This window comes from Dermacentor albipictus, chromosome 10 (assembly GCF_038994185.2).
Source record: "Dermacentor albipictus isolate Rhodes 1998 colony chromosome 10, USDA_Dalb.pri_finalv2, whole genome shotgun sequence".
Taxonomy (NCBI): Eukaryota; Metazoa; Arthropoda; class Arachnida; order Ixodida; family Ixodidae; genus Dermacentor; species Dermacentor albipictus.
The window spans coordinates 68,506,576-68,529,475 of record NC_091830.1 but is presented as its reverse complement, the minus strand read 5'-3'; the positions used below and the strand labels follow the sequence as shown (position 1 = coordinate 68,529,475).

The window sequence follows — 22,900 nt, the reverse complement described above, 5'->3', positions numbered from 1 at the left end:
CTGTGAACACGTCAACTAAATGTTATTGTACTGCGTGACGCAGGGAATCTATAATCCGTATAAAAAAATAACGGGAAATCGCTTGGCCTCACTTTCGCAGTATCGTGATCGCAGGCAGACAAGCCCACCAACAGCTATTTGCTGATTTCGTGATCGTCGAAAGCATTCTTAGTGAAGGTATTTTTTGCTCATCTCAGCTCCAATTTTGACAACGGGTTACGAGCGATGGGATTGAGCCCCCAATCCTGACAGTGTATACAACAGCAATAGCTGGGCACTTGCGAGCAGCTCGAAAGGCATGTGGGTCACGCTGACATCTATGCCGCGTGCCTCTCTCTCTCTCTCTCTCTCTCTCAGGACGAGCTGCATTTGCAGCTACAGCGGGGGAAACTGCGATCGGCAAACGAGGAATTGCGTGTTTCGTTTATCTAGTATGTCCCTTATTCGTGTACGACTCGTTAAACAAACTCTCTTGCCATCTAGGAGGGTAAGCGTGTTCTGACATCCTCTATCAAAAGAAGTTTGTGAAGACTATCGTGGGATGTATGGGTTGATGGATATTTGGCTCTTTGGATTTCAAAAAAAAAAAAAAATCGCCTTTCGCAGATAGCGTAATTCCTTTCGATGAGCTGGATTATTCCAAGAGGCGGGCATTACTAGCACGAGAAATCGTAACACATGTTCAAGTAATTAGGAGAAATAAACGCTAATTATATGCTTAATTAATTACTTTACGGCACATATTGCAATTTACGAATTGTAGGCGGTGATATTGCAAGACGTATCCACATGAAATGGATATCGAGGATGACACCAGTATGGATATGTTATTTCCCAAAGTGCGGAACGAAATACCTATGCGTTCCGGTTACCTTTGTGCTTCAGTGCATAAGAGCGTTTTGTTAAAGAAGTAAGTGGAACAACAGTGCATTTTTACGGCAAGTTTGATGGCGCATATGCGCAAACTGGCGTCATTCTGGAAATTCATTTCGAGTGGGTAGGCCTTGCAAACTCAGCGGCTACGGTTCGTGAATTGCAATATTCGCCTTAAAGTCATTAATTCGAAAGATAGTTAGTGGATTTATATTGATTAGTTGGATGCGTGTTTCGATTTCTCACGAAAGTAATGTTTACTTCTCTGAATAATCCAGCTCAAGAACTAGAACCATGTTATCTGCAAAAGGCTATTTTTCAAGATTTCATAAAAATTAAAAATGATCATTCTTCATAGTTAGACCACGAGAAGGCCCCGAAATGCGTTGTTTCACTTCATGTTTTGTTCATTCTCGGTTTGATAAAGGTTCGGTCGCTGCGGCGTTCTTTTCAATACGCGAAGGCTTCCACAAGCCCTTTATTGCAGTGACGGAACGAAAAGTGCTCGTTTCCCGAGCCTTTTGGCGAATGAGGTTCGCCGGTGCCCTAGCCCCCGCAAAAAGGTCACGCATGGCATTCAGTCGCATTTAAGGAAAAAGTCAATCGAAACCAACAAAACCACATTAAAACTTCAATGAATTTTCAACGCACTTCTATAACTAATTTTGTAGGATATAGTGCGGTGTCCCGCCAGAGCTACATTATGTACTTGCGACGTTGAAAAAGAAAAAGAAAATCCTAACTTAAAATTATAAAGAAAAGTAGAGAGCAAATGTCAGAAATTGAGAACTCAGCTAGGCTCTTTGGCCAACCAGAAAATTCGTCACAGTCTCTGACTAGCGCACTGCACTTTTATTGTGCGCTTGCGCGCTCCACAGTGTAGTTCCCGAAACTCGCCGGCTTTGGAAGAAATTTGTCTCTGCTGTGACGTCATAGAAATTGGCGGACTTCGACAGTGTTCGACAAACACAACACAACACAGGCCTCACATCTCACATATAATACACATATACGCTCCGAGAATTATGCCTTAAGGGCAAGTCTCTATCGTAATAAAAAAAAAATGTCACTGTGTGCTTCCGTTGTCCCCGACCTTAGGTATCAATAACATAGAGAAAGAGATAGAAACAGGGAGGGACCAGAGGGAGGTTAACCATTAGGTAGTTCCTCTTGGCTACCGTGTAAATGAATCACTGAAGCAGCAACGGGGTTAGAACAAAGTATTGTCGCGTTAAGCCAACGCTTCGACAAGGGGACTTGGGCAGGGCAGCGTCCCCATCCTACACACTGCAGATTATTATTCTCCTCCTCCATTGAGGGTGGGTAAAAGTGAGCTATACGCGTACATAAAGACGCTTCCAAGGAAAGCGGTTACTGCCCTGACCAAGTCAAGACCCCTTGTCGAAATATTCGCCACCGCGGCATACCTAAAGTTGTTCGAACCTTTTTTTTTTCACTTCAAACCTCTGACTCCTCGTGAACCTATCTCTCTAACTGTTTGCGCAGCAACAGCAAGTAATATAAATAACGGCAGCACAGGCCGGTGTATGTCAAGGCGCCATACACAGCTGATCCGGCGTTTGGGTCGTAGTTATCGAAGCGCTGCATCTCTTGTGGGCACGGTGCCTTCTGTAGTATCGGTCTTGGTGTGTATTCCTTCCCGCGGTCGATACCAGGCGTTACCAGTTGCGAGTGGCCTAATGAACCGTGAAGGCTGCAGCCGATCGAAAGGGGCTCTCGATCGCGCCCGGTTTAATCTGAACGTGCGACTGTCGTCCGCGTTGTTTACCGATTCTCGGTTTTGCTCCGGGTTGTTTTTTCAGGTCGCAGAGACGGAGCCGAAATCTGCTCTCTGGGAAAACATTCGAGGCCGCTTGCCCGAGTTTTAAAAGATCGATTATTGGCTGAGCCAGTATATACTCGTAGTTCATAGGCGGAACAGGGTGTTGTGTGTGCGCGCGCCATACACACACAGAGAGAGAGAGAGAGAGAGCGAGAGAGACACCATCAGGTGCAGAAGAACAGGTATCCTGTAGGTGCAGCCGCTGAGCCGCCCATGACGTCATATTGTTTGTCGACTTGCTATAGGAACTTGCGATAACCTTTAATGAAACAGAAGGGGGAGGTTTTGACTCTTTATATTGACTTTTCTATGTATACTGCCCCTTTGTCTGTGCTTTTTATGTGCGTGCGTGCGTGCGTGTGTACATGTGTGTGTGTGTGTGTGTGTGTTGTGTGTGCGTGCGTGCGTGCGTGTGTGTGTGTGTGTGTGCGTGCGTGCGTGCGTGTGTACATGTGTGTGTTTGTGCGTGCGTGTGTGTGTGTGTGTGTGTGCGTGCGTGTGTGTGTGTGTTTGTGTGTGCGCGTGCGTGTGTGTGAGATTTTCAGATAGCGGGCTCATCGTTAGCGAAACGTCCCATACTGCCGCAGTTTAACCAACAGCAAACAACGAGAACAGATGCGCGTTTCTCGGAGGGTGTTTACTATACTAGGCTGTGCTTTCCGCTTTCGTTTCTTCTTCGGCCGTTTTCCCTTTCCCCTTTCGGGCTCAGTTTCAATTCCTTCGCCGACGGCTCGGCCGCGTCGATAGACGCACTCGACGACGCTATATAAGAGTGGAAGGGCGATAGGGCGCGACGCCGCTGACTCGCCCGGGGGGCACCGCGTGCCGGCCGGGCCAGATCGAATTCCCCAAGGTCAGTGGTCGCCGATCGGCAGCCCTCGGGGGCTGTGCGACGCGCTATAGGGAGTATTCAAGTGACGTCACGTACGCCATACTGTAGATACAAACTGGGATACATAGCGCAAGAATGACACAAGGACGAAGCAAGCAAGAAAGAGCTTGAATTTTTGGGCATAGTAGTTACGTGACTGCTTTTTCTTCTTCCCTTCAGTGTGTCTGTTGCAGTGGCGTCACAGTGAGCATATATATGCTCACCAGCTGCAGTAAATCAATTGTTGAAAGTTAGCGCTAGTCCCGCGTTCCTGCTTCGTCCTTGTGTCGTTCTTGCGCTATGTATCCCAGTTTGTATGTATCCCACCAACACGCCCAAGCTTCTTACCTGCCATGCTGTAGTCCTATTTACAGCTTCCACTGTGCTGCTGGAGATAAGCGGATTGAGATAACACGCAGGCTTTCACCGTGCTCGATGTGCTGCAATATGGCGACCTTGATGACGTCAGTGCACACCCCGTATATACCGTCTGCCGCACCGCGCCTCTCGCGAGATATCGGATTCACTTGAGCGCCTTTTTTTTTTTTTGGAACCGCTGACAGCCGCGCTCTAAATACAGCCCCGCGGCTGGTCATTGAGCTGCCGGCTCACGTCGGTCGGTGACATACCGCGGTGGTCGAGCAGCCCCCCGACCCTTGCGCGTTTCGTACACTCTCATCCCGAAATTCCGCGGCGTGACCTCGCGAACGATGTGTAGACAAATTGCGCTTGGTTATTGAATTATGGTTTACGGTGCGTCGGGGACCGAAATTGGGCCAGACGGAAGAAGGTGCGTACGAACCTCGGACAAAAGGCCCGCCCTGCCGGTAGCGAGAAAACTGTGGGAAACATTTCGGAGCAATACACGAAGGGATGAATATGTGAGCGTAACACCTAGAATGATGCGCGAGATGGGAAATGTAAAGGATGTTGACAAACGGCATGGAGGCTGAGAAGTAATTTCGCCCCAGAATTGTGGAGGATCGCCGTTTTCGGGCTTCGCCGAGAGCGAAACCAGCTGGGCGCTTGGGTAATGAGTCAGTAGGCGCTCTTTGGCGGCAAAGGGCCCGCGTCGCCACCTCGGGACATCGCAACCTGTCACCGTGCCGTCTGGAAACGTGGCAAAGAGTGCGACGTTGGGCGCCGTTTGGCCCGGAAGCGCGGACGGAGGCGCCCCGCCTGGGACGGACCACGGGCAAAGCGTCATTAGCGTCAATGGGCATGCCTGGGGTGACAAAGGGCCTGCCCTGCCGGTAGCGAGAAAACTGTGGGAAAGATTTCGGAGCAATACACGAACGGCCGAACATGTAAGCGTAACAGCTAGAATGATGGGCGAGATGGGAAATGTAAAGAATGTTGACAAGTGGCATGGACTTCAAAGCCAGAGGGATCGGTGGCCCGATGCGTGGTCTCTCGAGAGGCAGGCTGGCACCGGATATACGATCCATCTCTGTACTTAGTTTTGTGGGCCCGCCGGAGGAGACGAAGCACGCGCAAGGCGGCATGGTGAATCGGTGGGTGCGCTTCGGCAGGGGGGCACCTTCGGGGCAGGCAGTGCTCGATGGTTTTAATTAAGGTGCGAGGACGGGGCGACGCAGATGTTCGTTCCCCGTAAGTGTTCTTCAAAATGTCGGGAGACTTTCCCGTACATGTCGCAGAGGAGGACGGTTGGGATGTTGTTTGTTTATTTGTTGTTTGACGGTTCCTTTCTCTCCCTCTATCTCTCTGAATGTTCCGAATAAAACAGAGAGAGGGTGGGAGAGACAGTGACCAGTGAGTGACAGCCGAGTTGACCCAATCAGGTCACTGGGGTGTCGTGATTTGCCGTGAGCGGATCCGGCAGGAGCAACTGAAGGGTTAAAACCTGGCTCCCGACCTCTCACGGGGGGTTCCGGGCGCAGGAAAGGTGCTCTGAACTTTCGGCTCTACCGAGTTAAGGCGCCGGTCCCAGTGTAACCGAAGGGTCTTGACGTATGAACGGTGTTATGCACTATCGGCTATGTCGAGTTGATACGTCAGACTAACTGTAAATTTCTGTCGATGTAAATATTGTGTACATAAAGTCCCTTCTCCAAGTGCAAACGTCTGTGGCGTCCCATCTCTGATGGAAGAGGAGAGTCGACGACGACGGCAGCTGAAGAGAAGTTTATCTACCAAGTAAGCTGGTTACGCCAGCTTGGAGCAGTCTGTGCTACGAGTGTAGGAAGGTAGAAAATTTAGTGGAAATCCGTACGAAAGGCCCATATACACGACGAAAGTACACACGGCGAGAAAAAAAAAACCTTAACAAGAAGAATAAAAAAAGCAGTACGGTTGATTTCGGAACTATTAAGCATTAGCTATTCTGTCAATGACATAGAATGTACGCGACTTTTATTAACTCTTTCGCGGAAGGTTTCCGTGGGGAACGAAATAAGTTTAGAATACGCGGAATTACAGGAGAAAGACGGAGGTGGGGGGGGGGGGCTCGAACGCCGCAATATTGTGCCCGCGGGTAAAATGTTGGCCCAGAGGCCGTCGTCTCTAGACCAAATCTCAAGCTCTTGATTCCGCGCACTTAAACCCCAACTAGTCGCTGCCATTTGCAGAAACATCAAAGGTTCCAAATATCGTACACTGTTGAATGACAAAGTCGTCTACGCAGGAACGAAGTCACGTGCACAGCAACCGTATATGGCAAGAACCTCCCGCGGAGCCTGACCACGGGCCTCGCCGACAGACGCAGGCCTCGCAAAAGGAAGCACTGTATAGCAGCTACGCGCTGATCAGCGCACAAGTTTTGCGAAACAAATCAAAGCCGCGCATTTCGAAGGGAGCGCGCGACGTCGGGCAAGTGTCGTGTAACAGCACCCAGGAAGGGAAAAAACATCTCCCCTGTCGCAACTGTGGCGCCAGCGACGTTCCTTGTTTTGCCGTGGTTCTTGCTCGTGTCAGTGCTTTTACAGTCTCGTGGAAATTTGCGAGTATGTGCGACAATCAAGCAAGTTCACTTCTACCGGCACGGGCCTGTAGAGAGGCTAATGGACGAGCCGAGCTTTCAGCGCTGGCTATCAGGTGGCGCCGGCGTCTGGACGCGTGCGAAGGATACGCGATACGGACGCTCCGTGGTGTTTTGAGAGGGCCGTCCCTCGCACATCGCGAAGGGAGAGGGCAGGGGGAAGCGGTGTTTTCGATATTCGACGGACCTTACAAAACCGCCTTTCCCCTCCGTCCCTAATCTTGCGCCACGGTTATTTGGCTGCACGATCGAATCGGGAATGAATTTAGCGCTAATGCGTTCGCATGTGGCTCGCCAGCTCTTTGGGTGAAACACGGTAAGCGCAGCTTTCAACGAGGGAGGAAGAGGAAAGCAGAAGGCAGGGAGGTTAACCAGAAGTGGTTAACCTCCCTTCGGTTAATGGTTAACCAGCTTTCAACGAGGTCTCGCAAAACGCCCCTGGTGTAGAAATCCGCCGATCAAGCGTCTCCGCGAATCCGGAAGCTTTTAGGGGTCCGCTGATTAAGGATCAGGTTGCGGCAGCGACTGCTGGCCGTTTTATTTGTGGCGCCACGTGCCGAAACTGCGAACGTCTTGCTTGCGTGCGCCTTCATAGTTGGCATATAGGGTTTCATACACAGCGAAGATGCGTGTAAGCGTATCTCTTGTACACAGGTAGAGCACTTCCCCACAGAATAGAGAGTTTCAGCCGCGTCGTAGGTGCATTGCTCTTAATTGATAAGTTCATGTGCCGCTGGGTGGCGTGTTGAGCCCAACGCTCTTCAAACTTGTGCTCATCGGTCTCATAAAATGCCGACGAAATACGGTGTAGTTAACAATCTCTGCCGATGACATCTATACCTGGGCACCTGATGTGACGCGTCCTCAAGGACGTTGATATAGACATACCTTAGGGAATAAGGCATCTTGGCTTCTCCAGAAAAATGCGCGTTGGTGGCATTTAGCCGGAAGCCAGTGACTTCGTTCGCCATATCTATCGATGGACAAAATATATCTTACCTAACGACGCACAGGTTTTTAGTGGTAATCATCGACCGTGACCTCTGTTCGAGTCTCCGTTTGGCCTACCTAAAGAAGCGCCTGACAGCCATCTCTAATCTTTTCTAAGTTTCTTGGAAGAAATGCCTTGGGTACTTCAGTACACGTGATGGCGCCATTGTACCGGACGCCGTTTTTCCGGTATCTGAGGTACAGCTTGTCAGTGCTGACCCATCCCTGCAGAACTAACAATCGCACACGCCAAAGGGCTCAGGCCTAGGTGCTTAGGGTTTGCCTGAGCCTGCCACGATGTATACATTGTGGGGAGCAGCCGCCTCCATTTCCTCCCGCGTACCCGCGGCGTCCCGTTCGCACGTGGCGACGGGTCGGGCCGGCGTAGACAAGGAGAGAGGCACTACGCGCCCTCCCTTTCTCCGTCGCTCGGGCGAAGCGCATACCCCTCTCCCCCTACGCGGCTCACGGGAAAGGGAAACGTATCCGGCGGGCGAGGAGGACCTCCCCTCGCGAAAAGGTAAAAAGGCATAAAAGCGCGCCACCGGGACAGACGCCAAGGTAAATATACCTGGTAGCGAAGCTTCCATAGGAGCCCATACGTTCAAAACATGGCGGTCCATCGCCGGTTCATGGGGCTTAGCGCCATCTGTATGTGGTGGGAACACTTCCGGCGGAAGAAAAAATAACGTGACGCCATGTCCGTCAAAAGCAGAAGTGACGTCATTTTGTTTTTGAAGGCGCGAAATTTCTTTTGTTGTCCTTCATTTGGAGCTATATATTCAAATGCCCCGCCATTCGATTGATGGGCGTTTCGAGCTTTCAGCGTGGAAAGCGATACAGGAAAAGGCCAGCCGTACGGTTGTCAAAATCGCATCCCTGCACAGAACATACTTTCTTTGGAGGCCGACGAAAGCTTTAGGTGTAGAGTGCTGATCCTATTGTCGGATGCCAAGCCCGTCGGCCAGTGCAGTCGCACGAAAACAACTACACAATTATCTGGCGGTCGTAACTCACTACTTCTGACTGAACAGATTAAGAAGCAATGAAGCTACCCGCGTCACCAAATTCAGACAAACTTCGACAAGCACGAAAGCACAAATTGTGAGGGGGGCGTATTTCAACAGGTGATACGAGTGCGCCTTTCTGCCCATTTCAAGACGTGCATTGCACTGCGAGTGATAGTGGCGTGAACGCCCCCCGTAGCGATGGGCGCTGAAAAGAAATGCATTTATTAATAATAATAAAATTAAACGTATTTTCTTAACTCATCACGAATATACAAAATAGACTAGGAATTTTATCTTCGTTGAATGAATCTAACTGTGTCTCGTTTGAATTAAAAAACGCGTTTTTCTTTCCCAATGTTTGTTCCCTCCAAACATAGTCGCGCTTCAATCGCTGCTCCCATAACCCCCCATGCTGATGTCGGTGACAATCTGTACTGAACCGCTTTCCGCCCGAAGCTTCGCGACCTATTTGAATCGACCTTGCAGACGCTCTCTCTTGGGACGCCGAACCTGGACCGCCTGGACGACAGCACCTGCCGCATCCCGTGAGTGATCTCGTTTTTCTGACCCACCCAGACAACGAGGCAAGCCTATTTACTATTATTACTGAGAGGACGTCCCTCTGGGAGTGTTCGCTATTGCTAATAGCAAGAAACGTTATTACCGCTGACACCGCTGGTTGCCTTATTCGTTCGAACCCGGCGTAGCCGCGATTCCCGCGCTACGGGTTGGGAGTACCACGAAGCGACTGCGTAGGGCTAGATCCGGAGCTCGCCTTCAGCCCTAGCCGCACGCAGGGTGGAACCCCCACAACATGAACATCCGAAACCATAGCAAATGCGTGTGATTGCCCAGCCAAGAATCACATTGTTATGGAAGCTATGAGAGCACTCATCAGGCACCTTTCTCGCGCCAGTCTCTACTACCTTGCCTCACTGCCAGAAAGCCGCCCACGTGCCTCTTTTTGTCAGACGATACTGCCATATCGCGTGTACATGCCATCAGATTACGCACAGCTGCAGCGAGAGTCTTGCTTCCCCCTTGGTGCTTGGCTCAGCCACAAGTTCGACTGACAGTGCCAGGCACTTGAACTGATGCACTCTCGTCACCAGCTCTCAAGCAACTTTCGTTGGTCTTGCTGTACGAATCACGGTTAATGATCATACCCTTCTGTACCCTGATATTTCAACCACGGCGGATGGTTCCAAAGTCACCACCTTGAAGTTCAAGACATCGTATCAGACTACATCGACAGCCGTGGAGCTTGCTGCGCTTCGTAGCACACTACGCATAATTCGAGAGAAACCAGCTCAAAAAGTGAGCATTTTCAGCGACTCTAAGCCAGCTCTACATTGCTTGGTCTCCGCCTTACGCCTTGTACCCTACGAATAGCTAGTGCTAGAATTCCGAGAGCTCCTTCATCGTCTCGTCGAGCAAGGACACGACGCCACGTTTCAGTGGCTCCTGTATGAGTTGGAGCGCAATCCCACCGCTGGCAACCAGTTGTACGGGTTGTAATCGGGCATGTAATAAGGTGTAGCTGGCCCATCCCGTCGTCTGACTCATCGATGCTAAGCACGTTGTTGAAGGGAAAAGCTTGCTGTCATCGAGAATTAGGAGTACGGAAATCATTTACAATATCTACATGAAAACAGGAGATACATTTCACCAGTCTAGCATGACTGAAAAGGAAGCACGAAGCACACGAGCACCCTGAAACTGCTGCCTAAAAACCCTCTGTCTTCCCTAGATACCTAGGTGAGGGAAAACTGCCGTCCAACCTTCGTCCAATCGGACCGTCCACAGTCGTTGGAGGCGTAGCCGACCCGCATTTGAGGGGGAGGGGTCACAAACTCACATCTGCACTTTGGATTCACGGAACACAGCGAGTGGAGTGTGTTCTCGTAGAGCGGCTGTCACGCTTGACCCCATTTGGCGCCTCTAGATTCCAGAGCTGACTCCTCATGTATTCGCCGCCACTGTCAGCAGACTGTGACGAATTCTGGAGCACGTAAAAACGTACCGCAAAACACCCTTTTCCAGGAGTTCTCTTGCTCCAAGTAGACCGTGAAGGCGACAGCGAACCAACTAACAATACACGGTGTGCCAAACGTGGCTTGTACTGCAGGCGCCGCTGGGGGTGCTAAGGAGGCGCATTGTTGGCTTTCTAAAGCGATTTGTCGCAGCGGGCCAGGAAGGGTTCAAAGGTTGCTACCCCCGCAGATCGATGGAAACAGCTGCAGCGAGCTGGGAAAGATTCGCAGGTCAGTACCCCTGCAGGCCGATCGTAACACTCCCTAGCTACTGTGGCATAGTGAGCACTGAACAGGCCGATGAAGCTGCTGGATCTGCTCATGAAGACGCGGTGCAGGAACTGATCCCGCTGTCAAGAGCAGATACAGCAGCAAAACCTCGAATGCTTTCATATGATGTCTTATAATCGTTGTGCAACACACTCAGTTTCCAGCAGACACGTTCACATTGACTGGACCCCTGTCTGCAACTTCGTCCTCCACCTAGACTATTCCCGACCCGAGACAGCGGTATTTCGCCGACTGTGGCTTGTCGCATTTACGAAGTCATTTGCTTTCCGCATCGTATGGGAAGATAGTGCTGCATGTGATCAATGCGGCGACGAAGAAACTCGCACACGTTCTTTGTCATTGTCCCCGATACAGCGCACACAGGCAGTCACTCGCGACCGTTGACGACCGGCCACTTTCGGAGCAGACAGTTCTGGAACGCCGACCTATGCAGTCGTCACACTGCAAGACAGTCAAGGCACTCTTGAAATTTTTGCGTTCGAGTGGCCTATTGGATAGGCTGTAGTTCTCATGGATGTTCACGACCTTCCCTTTCTTTCTTTTTCTCGTTTGTTTGCTTTTTCTACCCGCTGTTCTTTCCGCCTTCCATTTCCTCATACCCTTCCCCAGCGCACAGTAGGAAACCGGAATCTTATCCGCTTAACCTCCCTGCCTTTCCCATCCCGTTTATCTCATTGTAAATAATTAATGATATTTATTTGCTAATTAATTTATTTATTTTACCCTGAGGGCATACGATGTACTAGAGCGGAATGGCTATAAACATACACGCAAGCAAGAAAAGAATACAAAATAACGCAGGAAAGCACAAAGAAAATATACAACAATGTCAACTAAGGAGTTCATCGCAACGGAAGAAGTGCATTACACATATAAAAAAGGCAAAAAAGTGACAGTGCGATCCAACCTTTAGTTGACGTCTATGAAAGACGTCTTTCTGAGCGCGCTTTGGGGGTTCAAATGGGGTGTACTAACCATAGAACTTATTCTGACGCCCTCAGCGACAGCGTCTGCGTCTTCGAACAGGCATAGCGTCTGCACGAAAAAGAAAGGGAAATAAGTCAAGGGACAAATTTGGGAACGCTGCCGTTACCATGCACCGGTACCAATACCACTGATACCACCGGTACCGCAGGGGGGTACGGCACGGTGGTACCGCCCGGAGCACCGGTACTCGACCTATCTAGGGAATCGGCGCATATCTTTAGACTGCGCAATCTCTGGGATTTGCCCAGGAACGAGGCCATCGAAGCATACGCGATGCGGAATTGTGGGTAACTCGCCACGAAAGACATTGTGTTCAACAAAGGAACACATTAACTGAACAGATGCGAGTAAAATGATATGGTGGCTGTACAGAATATGCTGGCGAGTTAACTGCGGTAAACGATCAGTGTCTGTATATGCCGACTAACGAAGCAGGAAGGTGGTTTCAGTCGTGTCAGTTTTTCACGAATGGAGAACTCCACTCCCAATAATTCAGTGTTATGACGCGGGATCCTAGCTTTCCACCCGTGATTTAGGTGACGCGGTTAAACGAATGGAGAAGGGCTGATCCAATGTGCGTTGAATACTCGATTATTGAGATGCAGTTGATGACAGAGGCAGGCCAGTTTTGGTCTAGTAGTGTTAAGAACGGCCCGCTGAGGTGCAAATTTTGCCAGCCAGTTGCGACAGCGGCGTCAACTTTTCCTGGAACGTCACCGCAAACCTCTATCCGCGGCGTCACTAAGTCGACGTTGTGTGGCGAGCAATACGCGCGCCCTCGACTCGCCGTCGCTGGAGCCAAGATGAGTTCGACGAAGCAGGCTTTGTACCTGAACCCGCCACCGCCGACCTGGTGTGAACAAGGAAGTCCCCGAGGGAACGTAGTTCGAGGCCCCTTCCCACGCAATGGGCAACAGGCAGCCGCGCTGCGGGGGTCAGCTCAGGGATTAAAAGGCGGCTTTCTTGACGTAAGCCCAGAGTTCTACGAAGTCCGTCTGACGTCGGTTGAGGACCGTGAACTTGTGCGGAAGTGTGTGTGTGTAATCCCTCGCGCAGAGGGGCGACTCATTTACGATGACTGGTCGAACGTTTCCCCCACCTTGTGATCGAGGGAGGAGCGAGTGTTTATAAACCGCTGTTGTGCGGCTGCTCAAGGCACTTTCTCTCGCAGTCATGCTAGACTGATGAACTGCAACGTCCTTATGTAGATACTGTAAATAAACCCATATTCCTCGTTCTCGATGAGAAGCAGTCCTTCACTTCAACAATGTCCTCAGCGTGGATAAGTTGGACGGCGGCATGGGCCAGCTACCTTCTAATTCATGCCCGACTCCAATCTTGACAACTGATTACGAGCGATGGGATTGAGCCCCCTATCCTTACAGTAGCTAGGGAAGAAATGTTAGGACTAGTTATTTCCTGCTGGTTGCACTGCCAGTGCCATCATAGTTGGACATCACGATATAAGCTTAGCGATTCTTATTGATTAGTATAACGTGACTGGCCAGGGTCCCAGACTGATGAAGCGTATTCCAGGTTAGGGCGAACGCAAGTGAGGAAGTATAGTTGCATTTTAAGCGTTGTAGAAACAGGTGAGAAATTTTGTTTTAGTAAACCAAGCATGTGATTGACTTTAGATATGATACAATCAACATGCAGTTTTGGAGAGAGATTATGAATCATGTGCACGCCGAGGTACTTATAGGCGCCTACAGAAATTCGTGTAACACCGTTAATGTATATAACAGTCTTAGGACACGGGGTTCGACTGTGAGAACCTCTCGTCGATTTACATTTGGTGACGTTGAATTTCATGTTCCGCGTTTTAAACCAAGTAACCATGATAGTAAGGTCAGTACGGAGATCAGTAGCGTCGGCGCCAAAAGAAGTTTCGGGTAAATCACGCTCTGAATGAGCGCGAATCGGGCGTGCCAGACACACGGACGACGGTCGACGATGTTTGTCGATGACGATCGTTACGCTGCTCGTCGTTGTCAAAGTCGATGTAGCAGCCTATCGGACGAGCGAGCGAGGCAGAATGATGCTCGAAGCGTGGCAAGGGCCTGCTCCCGCGTGATTACCTTCTGCGTCATGACGTGACGTCACTGTACAAGCGATCAAACCGAAACTGGCTGTACAAGAGCTGTTAGATCAACCTATTTGGGGCTGTCAGGATTGGGGGCTCAATCCCATCGCTCGTAACCCGTTGTCAAGATTGGAGTCCGACATGAATTTGAAGGTAGCTGGCCCATGCCGTCGTCCAACTTATCCACGCTGAGGACGTTGATGAAGGGAAGGACTGCTTATCATCGAGAACGAGGAATAAGGGTTTATTTACAGTATTTACATGTAGTTCATCAGTCTAGCATGACTGTGACAGAAAGTACGTCAGTCTAACACGACTGCTTGAGAGAGTGTCTCAGTATAACATGACTGCTTAAGAAAGTGTGTCGAGCATCCGCACAACAGCGGCTTATAAGCACTCGTCCCCACCTTGGTTCCAAGGGGACAGAAACGTTCGTCTAGTCATTGTAATCACGCCACCTCTCCCCATGACGGCTTACAAACACACACACACGCGCGTGCACACACACACACACACACACACACACACACACGCACGCACGCACGCACACACGCACACACACAGGTAGCATGGTCCGGAGCCGACGTCAGAGGGTCTTCGTAGAACTCGGAGCCGATCCGGGTAGCGTTCCCGGGTAGCATATTGTCTTGCGTCTTAGTCGGCGTGTGGGAAGGAGCCTACGACGACGTTCCCGCGGCAACTCCCCCACCCGTAGCAGATCAGGTCCGCGTTGGGGAGTTCGGTAACAATAGTTGGCCCGCCGAACTCATTCCGTCACAACGGCGACGAGACTAGAGCGTAACGGTGGTGGTTTCAGCACAAAGCCTGCTTCGTCAAACGCATCCTAGCTGAAGCGACGGAGAGTGGAGGACGTGCGTATTGTTTCCGGCACAAAGTCGACTTAGGGCCGGATTCTGAAATCCTCCTAACCTTAGACCGTTTCCTTACCTTCCGCAAGGAGCCCTCCATGCTACCTAAACGTTAGGCGCCCTCGGAAGGCCACCGCGAATTCTAAAAGCTTCCTTTCGCCTTCCCTGCGGAAGGAGCGCCTCGCCAAAGGAAGTGTAACGTTAGAGGCTTCTGGTTTCGAGATTACCCACAAAAAATGCGAAATATTTGTAATGAGTTGCCGAGACAAAGTGCCGGGAATGTTAAAATTGCATTTCTACTTTTATACTGGGGCATAAATTACATTTCTTTGGTTAATAACGTAAAAATGGTTCGAAAATGATGCGCGTGGCAAGAAAGCAATCTCAGTCTAGCAACTATGGCAGCATCTGAGTTCGTTTGGTCAGGCGTCGCTTTTTTTCTTCCTTTGCGTGCGTTTTCTTTCGTGTGTGTGTGTATGTGTATTTGCCATGCCGGGCAAAGCATATTTTACGGAGGAAGAAAAGACTTGGTTCACGGAACTTCTACAAAGGTACAGCAATGTGATTGAAAGCAAGAAAACTTCGTCGTAGTATTCCAGTGGATTCTGCCTGTCAGTCAGGCGCCGGGCTGGAGTCGAAGGTGGAGGCTTGTACACAGTCCCGTAAAGAAGTTCATTTGCTCGTCGAAGAAACCGTGCATAGCTTTCGAAGCTATCGTCTTCGGATAAACATTGCGAGGCCGTCATTCTCGCCGCTCGCTTTCCACAAGATCACAGTGAAAAAAAGATATGGTACAAAACGCGGTCCGCGTAACCAAACTGGGCGTCAGTACACGGGCTGGCTACCGCGGCCTTGGCTGCGCACGGCACCTACCCTAGCCGAGCGTACCGCGTGCAAAGTCATGCGGAGAAGCATACGTTCAGGTAGAGGAGCACGGTTAGGACGCATGAAGGTAGCATGCCGGCTCCCTAAGCGCGGGGAAGCACCAAGGAGGCCCTAACTTAGTGCCCCTTAGTAAGGTACGTTCCAGAATTGACGCCAGGTCGCCTCACAGCGTGTGAGGCATCCTTAGTTAGGAAAGGAGCGTTTCAGAATCCGGGCCTTAGTCACGCCGTGGCTAGAGGTTGGCGGCGGCGTTCCAAGATGAGGTTGCCACCGCTGGCGTAAATGGCTGGGAAACTTGCACTGCAGCTGGCCGTTCTTAACAGGGCACTCCGAGGTTTGCTAGTGTTAGTATATATATATATATATATATATATATATATATATATATATATATATATATATATATATATATATATATATATATATATATATATATATATACACACTCGGAATTCGAAGTCCCTGATATTCATTTAACGGGAAAAAATGAGACCGAGAGTAAGAGAGAGTGAGAGAAGAAAAAACAACTTTATTTTTTATTGGGCACGGAGAGGGGGGATATCCGTGGTGGGTGGAGCCTTCACTCCTGGGGCTCCAGCGGCAGTGGTAGCACTTTCGGCTCTGGCGATCAGCTTTCGCAGATCCTCCAATTCCGAACTGCTCAGCACCATCTCCCTCTGCTCGTGCGTTGCTTTTCGGTTGGGGATATTTCTAGGGACCTTTTGGCAAGCCCATGTGGTTATTGTATGGGATAGATCGCTTTGTACAGAAAGGACAAATGGGTTGATGATATAAAGGGTGGGATACCTTACGTGGAGGAGCGTGAGGTGAATACAGGTGCTTGTCTGGAGTTGCCTCCAGGCCGTGGCTTCAGCTCTGGCGGGGGATGGGTGTGGTGGCGGCATCTATCTTCTCGAAATGCGGTGGTGTCGAAGCATTACATAGTAAGTGGGTAGTTCGAATGGAGCTCGCCGTCGGCTCTTGCAGTGCCCGATTTCAATGTGGGGCTATCGTGTGCGCACGATGGTTTGCGCTGACGGCTTCGTGTCCCCCCGGTGTCGCGGATTATCGTGGTGCGGGGTATTTCGTCGAGGTGGTTGAGGATATCGCACGCTGCTTTATGCAGGTGACCGTTCGAGTAGGCTCGACACGGTGATTGACAATCTGTGAGAATATCTATTTCGGCATCGTGTCTCGAATGTCGAGGGCAATGGCGGCCTCTTGTGCGGCGGCGACGTTGTACGTGGGACCGGAGGGGGAGCTGCAGTTCCTCGCGTCTGTGTCCCGCCAAGCTTATTACCGTGCCCTCCCCATTCGGATACGCGGCCGCAACTGTCCATAGAGCAGTGGAGGGAGTGTCGTATCCTCTTGCTGTTGCTTTGGCTTCTGCTTTTCTCCTGCCCAAGTGATATTCAGGGTGCACATTACGCGGAATACGTGTCACCGTTACTTGCTTATGTAGGGACTCTAGGAGTGCTTGTTGACTGTTGGTTGTCGTCACGGTCTATTCCAACCTCTGAAGAGTTGTTCTGCCCGTTCTAGTGAGGTTGAGGCGTGTGATTTGAGCACGTCGGCGTGCTTTAATTACTTCACCGAAGGTGTTGTGCATGCCCGGGGATAGGAATTCCGCTGTTGCCGCGCCCGGGCAACAGCGGCAAACAAGCCGAGGGCTTGTTCGCACGCTTTCCGTAGTAATACGTTTATTTGGGCGCTTCCTGGTGATGTCAGGTTGATGTAAGGTGTCGTCGCGTACGTGAATCTACTGACTATGAGGGCCCGAGTTGAGCGTGTACAGTAGTAAATCTTTTTTTTTTCACTCATGCCATGTCTGCGACTGGCGACTCCGTTGATCATGTGCGCTACGCTGTAGGCAGTTTGTCTTAGGTTATAGTGCGGTCATTGCGCCCGTTACCTTGCACGTGAACACCTAATATGCGGAGTGTTTGGACTTTGGTACAGGTGTTTTTCAAAAATGAAGAGTCGGGCATATATCCTGTCAGCATGGCGTTATAACTCCCAATTGAACATCTGCCTCTTCTATATTTCTCTCTCTCTCTATCCATACTCACATTTGCGCACTTTCTTTGTCTATCTATCTATCTATCTATCTATCTATCTATCTATCTATCTATCTATCTATCTATCTATCTATCTATCTATCTATCTATCTATCTATCTATCTATCTATCTATCTATCTATCTATCTATCTATCTGTGTGTGTGTGTGTGTGTGTGTGTGTGTGTGTGTGTGTGTGTGTGTGTGTGTGTGTGTGTGTGTGTGTGTGTGTGTGTGTGTGTGTGTGTGTGTGTGTGTGTGTGTGTGTGCGCGTGCTTGTTGCTCAAGCCGGCGGGTCCGCCATTTCCTCGAACAGTGTTGCATCGTTCCTCTCGCACATACATGCAGCGCCGGGTGTGTGGGTGGGTACAGACGTATTAGCACTACAGCTTCCCCGACAACCAACCTGCTCCCACCTTTAATCTCGTTAGAGCACGGCCGAAGTAAACGCACGCGTGCGTGGAGCGCAGCAAGTGTTGTCGAGCGTGCGGTGCCGCAGCTGGCGGCCTCGGCACCGAGACTCGCTTTCCCGGAAACTTCCTTTCCCGGCGTCTTTTCTCTTGCCGTATTTCGCTGCGCCTAGAATGGTCCTTTCCTGGCTGCTATTTCGGTGACTTCGTGTTCTGCAGCCGCGGTTGTGAGTTCCCAAGCCGCTTCCGGAGCCCGTTCAGATTTGCCGCGAAGATGTCTGCGCCGGCCATGCAGTGTAGTTCTTTCTTTCTTTCTTTCTTTCTTTCTTTCTTTCTTTCTTTCTTTCTTTCTTTCTTTCTTTCTTTCTTTCTTTCTTTCTTTCTTTCTTTCTTTCTTTCTTTCTTTCTTTCTTATTTTTCGGTTTCTTTCCATAGATCGCTGTTCGTAGTGTTTCCCCGCTCCGTTTTCTTAGAAGCTGATGTTTTATATTCTCAGTCGATTGTTCGCGCATCATTTTAAATTTTATAGCATTGCGCGCGGCCGGTCCTGTGGCCTCTCTAAAGGGGCCCGGCACCACCCCTCGGGCTTGGTTCAAAAACACATTCTCTGAATAGCGTGTACGCTGCTGCGAGTATCTCGGCCAAATTTGGCACTCGTGCGCGACGCGTGGGGCTCGCGAGGGGAGCGTGGAGTGACCTTTCTCTCACTCTCCTTTGAAGAGAGGCCTTTGCCCTTTCGGGGCTGCTGGCGCCTGCGCGGTGACGTCAGTGGGCGGATTTTCATAGAGCGCTGCCATTGGCGGATAGCGGACATCGGTAAAAAATGGCGCTTGGATCAGTGTATTACTTGCTGCTATTGCTGCGCGTATTTCCTTATTTCTTGGCGAAGTCTGCTAAAGAGGCTGAAGTAAGCGAAAAAAATGTGTGTTTCAAATTTCGATTAGAATTTCGTACTTCCGGAAGGTGTAAGAAGGCGATTTATAAGTCTGCTCACGCAGGAATGAGGCTTTGGCCACAATGCTTATTGTTGTCATTGCCGTGGGGTCTCACCAATTTCGACTACTTTTGTATACTCAACTAGCCTCGAGGTACGCTTGCCATCGCGCGCTTACTCCTGGCAGCTCCTTGCTAGACGCCTTGGCAGGCATCACGTCGTACTGAGCTTTCGATAGCGCTTCAAAAAATGCGCAGTTTGGCTGTGGCTATACTGTCCGACGGTCAAGCTGGTGCATGTACAAAGCCGGTCCGCGCCACGTAGCACGGCCAGAGTGGAGCACATAAGCGCGAACGCACACTACAGCCTTGTCGTGCACACTACAGCGCACGAGCCCATCGAGCGCACTACAGTTCCATGTAGCTGCGTCTGCCACATAGCGTAGTTACCACGGCCGTCTCGGGATGGCGTGTCGAGTCCACTGGCTATAAAACACCTTAAGCTTTGTAAAGTAGCGACACACTCCTCCCCCGCCTTCACTCTTCGTTTCTCCTCTCTTTCCCGCTCCCTCCTCGACCGTGGCGCGCCTACACTGCTCAAGCGTAGCAACATGCGCTCCTCGCCACTCCGTAGACGCTTCTCGAGCAAAAATGGCGCTGATGCACGGCGCGAGGGCCCACGTGATGCTATTAGGCCAATAGCGACGCGGCGTTGGCCTCGGCTATAACGCGCGAAGAGGAGGCGGCATTCTTCAAAGCGTGGCGCTACTTTACGAAGTTTCAGGGGCTTTAACTGGCTAAGCGCACTGCGGCTCGATGAGTACAGCCACGTCCTCCGAATGTGGTTCTCTGTAGGTTGTAAGAGCTGAGGTCGGGCATGTCAAAACGGGTAGCTGGCCATGCCGTCGTCCGACTCTTCCACGGTGAGGACTTTGTCGAAGGGAGGAACGTGTTCTCATCGGGAACGAGGAGTACGGGGTTTATTTACAATATCTACACGGAGAGTGGAGAACGTTACGCCTGATCAGACTCGCATGACTGAAGTGAAGCACACTGAGGAGCCGAAAGAGTTCTGCTTAGACCCCGTCTGTCCTCTCTTGATGCCTAGGCCAGGGAAATCTGCCGCCCCACCTTCGTCCAATCGGAGCATCCGAGGGCGAGGGTTCACCACTGCCACACAAAGAAAGGAAGGGAGCTTCGTAGACGCTAGTCTTAAGTTGGCGCATCTTGGTTCCTGAGGTGACCCCGCAGTTAGCTGGAACGTCTGTCAAACGACCGTGGCGGTTACCGGAGTCCGTGAGGAAACGCCTTAGAACACCCCTTTTCCAGGAGTTTCACTCCCATTGGTCCGTGACGGCGACAGGGAACCAACAAACAACACTCGATCCGCCAAACGTGTCTCGCCCTGCTGTCGCCGCAGGTCTGTCCGAGGGGGACGCATTGTAAGCGCTTCACGAAGCGATTAATCACAGTGGGGCGGGAGAGGCTAGAAGGACCCTTATCCTTCTACCCCCGCTGGCCGATCGTAACAGCGTAATTGCATACTCATCGCGAATTGTTGCCGCTAGAATAGCGCCATTTTTTTCTTGAAATTGATCAATTTGCGACGTCACAGAGCCGTTCGAAGGTCGAAGGACGATGTTGAAAGCATTGCACTGCTTATCTTTTCCGTGCTGACACTTGCGGCTCCCGTAGGCTGTTACGAACGGCCTGTGGGGGCTGGCGAACTAGAGGAGAAGCGACCGACGAAACCTGCCTGGCCCGCTGCGATGACTCACTTTTTGAAAACAACGATGCGCCGAGTCGGCAGGACATCGGCGCCACGATGTCTGCTGCGACGACTCGCTTTGAAAGGACGACTATACGTCAGTCTCCAGCCCATCGGCGCCACCGTCGTTGCGGCGGCGACTTGTTTTGTAGAGAGGACAATACGCCGCGTCCCCAACAGAATGGCGCCGAGATGCCTAGACGCACTCGGTGGAGCAAGTGTTGTTAGTGCGTACGCCGACACCGTCACGGTCTGTTTGGAGCAGGGGAGCTCCGGGAAGATGTTTTGCGGCGTCGTCTCACGCAGCTTAGAGGTCGTCAGTCAATGGACAGACACGGCGGCCATTCTCTGCGGAGTCGACTCTGGGATAAAGAGGCGCCTGCTCTGGGCAGCATCGTGTCTGCCTAGAACCCTCTCATATCGGTGTGGTCAGTGAAAGCTGTGCGGAAGTGAGTGTATAAACCCTCCCCCTCAAAGGCGGGTCGGCGACGATGACTTTGGACGCTCCCATCGGTCGAAAGTTGAACGGCGTTTTCCCTCACCCAGGGATCTAGGGAGGACAGAGTGTTCATAAGCAGCTGTTGCGCGGCTGCTGGGTGTGCATTCTCTTTCAGTCGTGCTATACTCATGAACTGTAACGTTCTCATGTAGATACTGTAAACAAATCCCATATTCCTCGTTATTGATGAGAACAAGTCTCTCCTTTCAACAACGCCCTCAGCGCGGATAAGTTGGACGACGGCATGGGCCAGCTACCATCTATTTCATGCCCGACCCCAAACATTACAAGGCACTATCGCCAGAGTTCAATAATTTCGCTGCGAAGCTCTATGCGCTGCACCTGACCTCAGAGATCGTGGGCGTGTGCTGTCGACGCATGCGTTGAAGGCGGCAGCTCTCGCTGTATGGACGTATACTACGAATCGCGCTAGACTTGCGGAAGGTTTTTCGCACATTCTGGCGAAAAAAAGAAAGTCCTTGTTGCTAACCGCTGTCAAACGCTCTTCTCGGTTTAAGCTCCGTTGCTTACGTCACGAGAGCTCAGAAAAAGAAATGGTCGCGGCTATCGTGGGGCCATAAAGAGCAACAAAAAAATCCTAGAAGAAGCTGCGGCTTCGCTTACTTAATTAACGGTCGCAGGACGACTTAATCTGACATTCGGTGTGTTTCTGTTTCCTGCTTTCCTAACAGGCCGGCGAGGGATAACTAACTCCCTGGTTGGTGGCTGGACCGCTGGATTTAGCTGCCGGCGCAGCACAGAAACGGTGGACAGGAACCAGGTATTTACGTACCGCATGCGGATTCCTTGGATTATTGCTGACGGGCTCTCGATTCTGTGATCTCTCCGAGCTAATCATGGATGGAGGGGGGGAGAGAGTATTCCGAAGATTTGTTCACGTACGATGCCCACGGTTTCCTTTCATTTTTTTATTTCTCTTTTGGTTTCCATTTGGCCGTCTTATGGGGAAAAACGGGAAGAAATCTGTTGAGCTTGCTGTGATTACGTGTGCGAAATTAAATGAACTCGCGGGTTTCATGTGCCGTTGCTGCTGGTTGCTAAGCGCGTCGTTGCTATTTTGCGAGGCTTTGCGAAAGTCAGTTTGCGTTACCTTATACGCAGCGTGACGAAATCGACTGTCGCAATCGGAAACTATACTTCTCTGACGACATGCGCTGGGTGGACGCGTACAGAGGAGTACGCTTGGGGTCATCGATAGTGCCGGACGGAACACTCGTAGTGTTTTTCGCAACACTGTTTAAATATATAATCACTTTCAGGCAACTCTTCACGTACGAATAAAAGAGCCAAAGAGACCAGCGAAGTCGTGGGAAAACTAATTGTTACGTTTTAATTTAAATGTTGAAGTGACAAGCTAAAAGCGAAATGAAAGTGGACGGAAAGAGAAGATGGCCGCGCAATCTCCGTCACTCGCCTGTGTGAATGCACCTTCACCCAACTTCACCGCCTGCTTTCGGTTTTCAAGATCAGTCATACG

General features: G+C 50.7%; 1 protein-coding gene across 3 annotated transcripts in view; it reads left to right on the top strand.

The window, feature by feature from the left end:
- LOC135899632 (protein dispatched homolog 1-like) overlaps nucleotides 1–22,900 on the top strand; it is a 500,922-nt gene that overhangs the window by 67,309 nt on the left and 410,713 nt on the right. For 2 of the 3 annotated variants that reach the window (XM_065428939.2, XM_065428962.2), the window contains exon 2: nucleotides 22,095–22,183. The exons of the other annotated variant lie outside the window; for it this stretch is intronic. The gene's annotated coding sequence lies outside the window, so the exon portion shown is untranslated. The remainder of the gene's footprint in view (nucleotides 1–22,094; nucleotides 22,184–22,900) is intronic. 3 annotated transcript variants of the gene reach the window in all.